The sequence below is a fragment of the Chrysochloris asiatica genome, unplaced genomic scaffold (assembly GCF_000296735.1).
Source record: "Chrysochloris asiatica unplaced genomic scaffold, ChrAsi1.0 scaffold00302, whole genome shotgun sequence".
Taxonomy (NCBI): domain Eukaryota; kingdom Metazoa; phylum Chordata; class Mammalia; order Afrosoricida; family Chrysochloridae; genus Chrysochloris; species Chrysochloris asiatica.
In genome coordinates, this window is record NW_006408820.1 from 1,491,222 (window position 1) to 1,497,308 (window position 6,087).

Genomic DNA, 6,087 nt, shown 5'->3' on the forward strand with positions numbered 1-6,087 from the left:
GGTATGGTGGAGGGTCACAGAATAAGAGGAAGACCCCCAACGAGATGGATCAGCCAGGTGGCATCATTGATGGACTCAAGTGTGGCAGTGGTAGTGAGGTTGGCCCAGGATCGGACATTGTTTCGTGCTGCTGTGCATGGGGTCGCTATGAGTCGGTTCCGACTCGATGGCACCTGACAACAAACAACAACAACTGTATCTTGCAAACAGCTTGCTTCAGTATGCTACTTTTCAATATGTATAATAAATTTACATTTTCACAACTAACTTGTCCTCTGGACAGACACCTAAAGGACAGGAACTGTATCTTATTCATCTTGATTTCACCAGTCTAGGCCAGTAACTAGCAGAATATTGAATACTCATTGACTTAATGTGGAAGGCTTATAAAATAAGGGTTATATTACAATCTTCCTCCTGTTTTCTAAATTTGAATTCTTTTCCTATATTCTAATCAATCACCCAAGCCAAAAATGTTGGGTCACTATGCTAATAGATTCACATACTCCTCCTCATTCTCTATAGCTAATGAGTCACCAAGTCCAATTTATTCTATTTCTACAGTCTTTCTCCTACATGTCAACTGCCCTGCATTATCACTTCTGGAGAAGTTTCTCTGTCTCCTGTGAAGATAGCAACCATGTCTTCAACTTCAAAAGTTGACACAAAGAATTTTTGTGTCACCCCCAGATCTGAGGCATTCTGAGAAGCATAAGATAAATTCTGAAAAGTTGGACTTTTAGAGATACTTCAATGATTTCTAGGTATAGAAGTAGAGAATGTTTGAAATCATAATGTCACTGAGAATTCAGTCTAGATGGCCATTCAACTTTGGTTTGAAAGTTCTCAAACTTTAAGCTTTAGAATCTCAGGTTTCAAGGCTCTTATCATTTAGGGACAAAAGACAAATGCACAGATGGGGTAACTAAAACTACAGCTAAGTGAGGAAGTAGCTGAGATTAGAAACACCGAAAAGATATGACCTGAGTTGGACTTTAAAGGACATACTGGTAGAAGTGTTCCAGCTCATGCCGAAAGCGCTCCATGTGGAAAAACCCCAACTCTTATTCCTATCATGGAATTGAACTCTTGTTCACCAGTCAATATTATCCTTGGGCAGCCAGAAAGTCATTACTTGGACCAAGATAAAAACACAAGCTGTACCTATCTGATTCACTCTGGAAGCTAAAATGTGGAAAACAAGATCTGAGAGAGTTGGCATCACTAGCAGAAAAGCTGAAAAATCTGCCTTAGGCATTACCTTGAGGCAAAGGTGGGACTGATAACCAAGTCACATGTGAGCCAAAGTCATAAGGAAATAGAAATCCTACAGAGACAGAACCTAGTCAGAAGAGGAACAAACTCAGTCTAACTGACAGCAACATAAAAAAAAAAAAAAAAAGACAATACAATTGAAACAAGAGATGTAGGAGAGCCAGTCCAGGGATGTACCATGGAACTTGATATGTTGCTGGTTCTAGTCTAAATCCACAGATAGCCTTACAGTCACAGGTCTTTAGACTCCTTTTCCTGGTGCTTGCATGAATGCTGTTCCCTGCAAGAGAAGAACGAAACTGAAATAAATTCAACTATGCAGGGCATGTTGTTGTTATGTGCCATGGAGTTGTTTCCGACTCATAGTGACCCTGTACAGGGTTTCCGAGGCTTTAAATCTTTACGGGAGCAGAATGTCTCGTCTGTCTCCCATGGAACAGCTGGTAGTTTCGAACTGCTGACCTTCCGATTCATAATCACTACACTACCAGAGCTCCTTAATGGGGAAGAGAATTCCCGCAGTAGTTGAGATCAACATGGATCGTGACACAGAATGAGTTATGGTGTTGGAAAAGGATATTAAAACTACCATGGACTGTCTCTCATACTTCGGACATATTATCAGGAGGGACCAGTCACTGGAGAAGTGGTGGGTCAGCAAAAAGAGGAAGTGAGATGGATTGGCACAGTGGCAGCAGTCATGGGCTCAGGTGTAGCAACAATTGTGAGGTTGGTCCAGGACCAGGCAGTGTTTTGTTCTGTTGTGCATAGGGTTGCTATAAGTCAGGACCAACTCGATAGCATCTAACAACAACACTATAGGAAGGGGAGTTACTAGTGTGGTACTGTGGAATAAACACTGAATTGCTAACTGAAAGGTTGATGGCTCAAATCCACCAGCTACTCCTTGGAAACCCTATATAGAGTCATTATGAGTTGAAACTGACTCAACAGAATTTCATAACAACAGGGAAGCAGGGTGGTGCAAACAGTTAAACACTCAACTGCTAGTTGAAAGATTTGAACTAGTTGAAAAGCTTGAACACAACTATGGCTCCTTAGAAGACAGGCCTGATGATCTGCTTCCCAAAGGTGACAGTGGTGATAAAACCCTATGGGGCAATTCTGTTTGACACACCATTCTGCACGACACATGTCGGGGGCACCATAAGCCATAACTGACATACTGGCAACTAACAACAACTTAAGCTGAGTTCTCTAGACAAGAAAAACCAGTTGAACTTACATATGCATATATATATGGACCTCTGGTAGCATAGTGGTTACGAATCGGGCTGCTAACCTCAAGGTCAGCAGTTCAAAACTACCAGTTGTTCTGCAGGAGAAAGATGAGGCGTTCTGCTCCCATAAAGCTTTACAACCTCGGAAACTCTGAGCAGGGTCACTATGAGTTGGAGCTGACTCCATGGTACTCAACAACAACAACTATATATATAGAGAGAGATAGAATCCTGCTGTTGTACAGTGGGCTAATAAGCTGAACTGCAAAGTTGGTTTGAACCTCAAGGTCCGTGGTCCTAGTTCACCAGCTGCTCCTTGGAAACCCTATACAGGGTCATTATAGGTCATACAGAAGAAAATAGAAAAGGCCATTTTTATTTTTATTTTTATTATTTTTAAAGCTGAAAGTGTATTGTAATATAAAGAAACTTAACACATTCAAAAAAGTTAACAGAACAAACTTGACAGCTTTCTCTCTGCACAAAGTCATAACTGAAATTTGTCATTTTTGCATGTTTTCACTTTTTCCATTACCTGGTACATTAGTTTCCATTACACAGTCCTGTACAAAGACTGACTTCAAATCATTAGTGAGGTAAGTGGCTGAAAAAAGAGCATAGAATTGGTTTAAACTGTCAATTTGGGCAAAACTACAATAATACATAAGCTAATAAAACAATCATTCAAGAAAGCTGGTGGGTTTGAACTTCTGACATGTCAGTTAGCAGTCCAGTGCTTATCCTACACTACCATGAGAGGCTCTTACATTTCTTGAGGAAGACATCTGAACTTGACATTCAAAGCACAGGAAAGAAAAACAATAGATTTATTCAAGTTTCACCTAGAAAATGAAAAAACATAATTGTATTGAGCCTAAGTATTTAGACCTGCTAAGAGGAGAAAAATATTAACCTAATACAAACATCATCACCTTGGAAATAAATAACAAATTGGCTCAAGAAATAGTGACTATTACATGTAAGTACCATGCTCCTTTAAAAATATTACCTATAAGATCAACTGGTCAACTATTACTTTAAAACAAAGATGAGCATTTAAGGGGGATGGGAAGCTAACTTGATGGAAACAGAGCAGCCATTAATTTATAATATAATTAATAATAGAAATAATGACAACTATTGATTTTGTCGTGGACAGAATTTGCAAGTGGGTTGACCAGTGCACAGTTCTTCTGGGCTTCTTGGTTTTCTACAGCTTTGTTCTGGCTTCACATTCCTGTTGATGGAATGCCTTTTTGTTGACTATGGCAAGAAATCCAAGTTTTGTCTCCATTGATCCAGCCCACCAGGTGTCCGCAGTTGTAGTTGAGTGTATAGCTCCATCCTCACCACTCACACAAACCTGGAACACTCAGAAAGAATGTGCCTTCATGGTAAACAATGAGGCCATCTGTGACATCTGTCACAGAAACCTAAGCATTGATACCCAACCTGCACTAACCTTAACTGCCTTATGATCCAGATTGTGTCCTCCAAGATGGCTTCCCTTCAAATTTGATGGTGCCCGGATTGTCAATCTGACAGAATTCCAGACCAACATGGTGCCCTATCACCTCATCCATTTCCCTCTGGCCACGTATGTCCCTGTTATCTCTGCTAAGAATGCTTACCATGAACAGCTTACAGTAGCAAAGATTGCCAATGCTGGCTTTGAGCCAACCAAACAAACAGTGAAATGAAACCCTCACCATTGTAAATACATGTCTTGTGTACTATGGTAATGTGGTTTCAAAGATGTCCATGCGGTCATGGTCAACATCAAGACCAAGTGTGTTGTTGTTGTTAAGTACCGTGGAGTTGGTTCTGACTGATAATGACCCTGCACAGGGTTTCTGAGGCTGCAAATCTTTACAGAAGCAGAAAGCCTCATCTTTCTCCCAGCAGAACAGCTGGTAGTTTCAAACCGCTGACCTTGAGGTTAGCAGCCTGATCTGTAACCATTACCAGAGCTCCTTAAGATCAAGTGTAACATCTAGTTTATGGACTGGTGTCCCAGTGACTACAAGTTTTGCATTAATTACCAGGATCCTACTGCGGCTGCCTGGTGGAGACCTTGGCCAAGGCACAGTGAGCTATGAGTATGCTGATTAACACCATAACACCACAACCATTGCTAAAGCCCGGGCTCACCTATGTTTGATCTGATACATGGTAAGGGTGCCTTTCTTCATTGGTACTTGGATGAGGGGATGGAGAAAGAAGAGGTTTCTGAGACCTTTCAGGATGTGACCACCCTTGGAAAGGATTATGAGGGAGTTGGAGCAGATAATACTGATGGAGCCAATGAAGGTGAAGAGTAGTAACCTGTCTATTGAACTCTAGGTTCTGTATGTGCACATATGATACTAATGGGTGAAAATACCTGAATTTGCCCAACAAGCTGTATGTTGTTGTTGTTAAGTGCCGTTGAGTCAGTTCCTACCCATAGCGACCTTGTACAGGGTTTCCGAGGGTGTATATCTTTATGGGAGTAGAAAGCCTCATCTTTCTCCCACGGAGCGGCTGATAGTTTCAAACCACTGCTGACCTTAAGGTTCGCAGCCCGATTCGTAACCACTATGCTACCAGAGCTCCTTAACAAGCTGTATAGTGTGTGTGTTATTTGCATATAAATATGGTACTTGTGAATTGTCTTTATCAAGATGTTTTATTAAGATCCTTGTTTTTTCCTTCTTCGCATATAAAGTGAATAAAACCTGACTCTTGTTAAATTTCTCACCTAATCATGGAAACACAAAGCAGATTTGCAGTCTGATTTTTACAGACTTTTAGATTATTAAACTACCAATAGATTAAGCAGAACACAGTTTACATACATTTTTGCATAGCACATATTCCCCTGCCCTACCAAACATACCCTAATTGAAGTTATCTTTAAAACAAGTAATGAATGCTCAAAATAAATGCCTAACCTTATCAGATGTAAAAAAAAAAGGGAAATTCAAAGAGAATTTTACTGGGAGACAATAAATTAAAATAAGAAAACTATGTACTGTATTCTAGACATCCCAGACAACAAGATGAAGTTTTCTAAACAGTAAATTAAAGCTCACGGCTTTTTCCAACTGAGTGCTCCTTATATTTTCTTTAGGCAAAAACTACCTTTAAGTATATGTTATTTTTGCATCAATGAAATATATATGCACCCATAAACTTCCTTTTGTGATCTAATGAAGATTTTGTATCAGTTGTGGGTCAGATATAAAGAGGTTATTTTTTTATTCATCCAGGTTTTAAACTTTTTGCAAGTATACCTGGAGAGATCTTAATCCAATACACAAATTCATTATGGTTATAAAATACAACTGAAAACAATGTCTAAATATTGAATTTTAAAGATTTCAGAAAGATGTAGTTTCTTAAGTTGGGTTCTCTAGACAAGCAAAACCAGTTGAATATACGTTGTTGTTGTTGTTGTCAGGTGCCATCGAGTCGGTACCGACTCATAGCAACCTCATGCACAGCAGAATGAAACAATGTCCGATCCTGGGCCAACCTCACTGCCACTGCCACACTTGAGTCCATCAATGATGCCACCTGGCCAATTCAT

At 39.9% G+C, this 6,087-nt stretch overlaps 1 pseudogene; it reads left to right on the forward strand.

Moving 5' to 3' along the window:
- The first annotated feature begins 3,646 nt into the window (after nt 1–3,646).
- LOC102820361 lies at nt 3,647–4,258 on the forward strand (annotated as a pseudogene).
- The last annotated feature ends 1,829 nt before the right edge of the window (nt 4,259–6,087 follow it).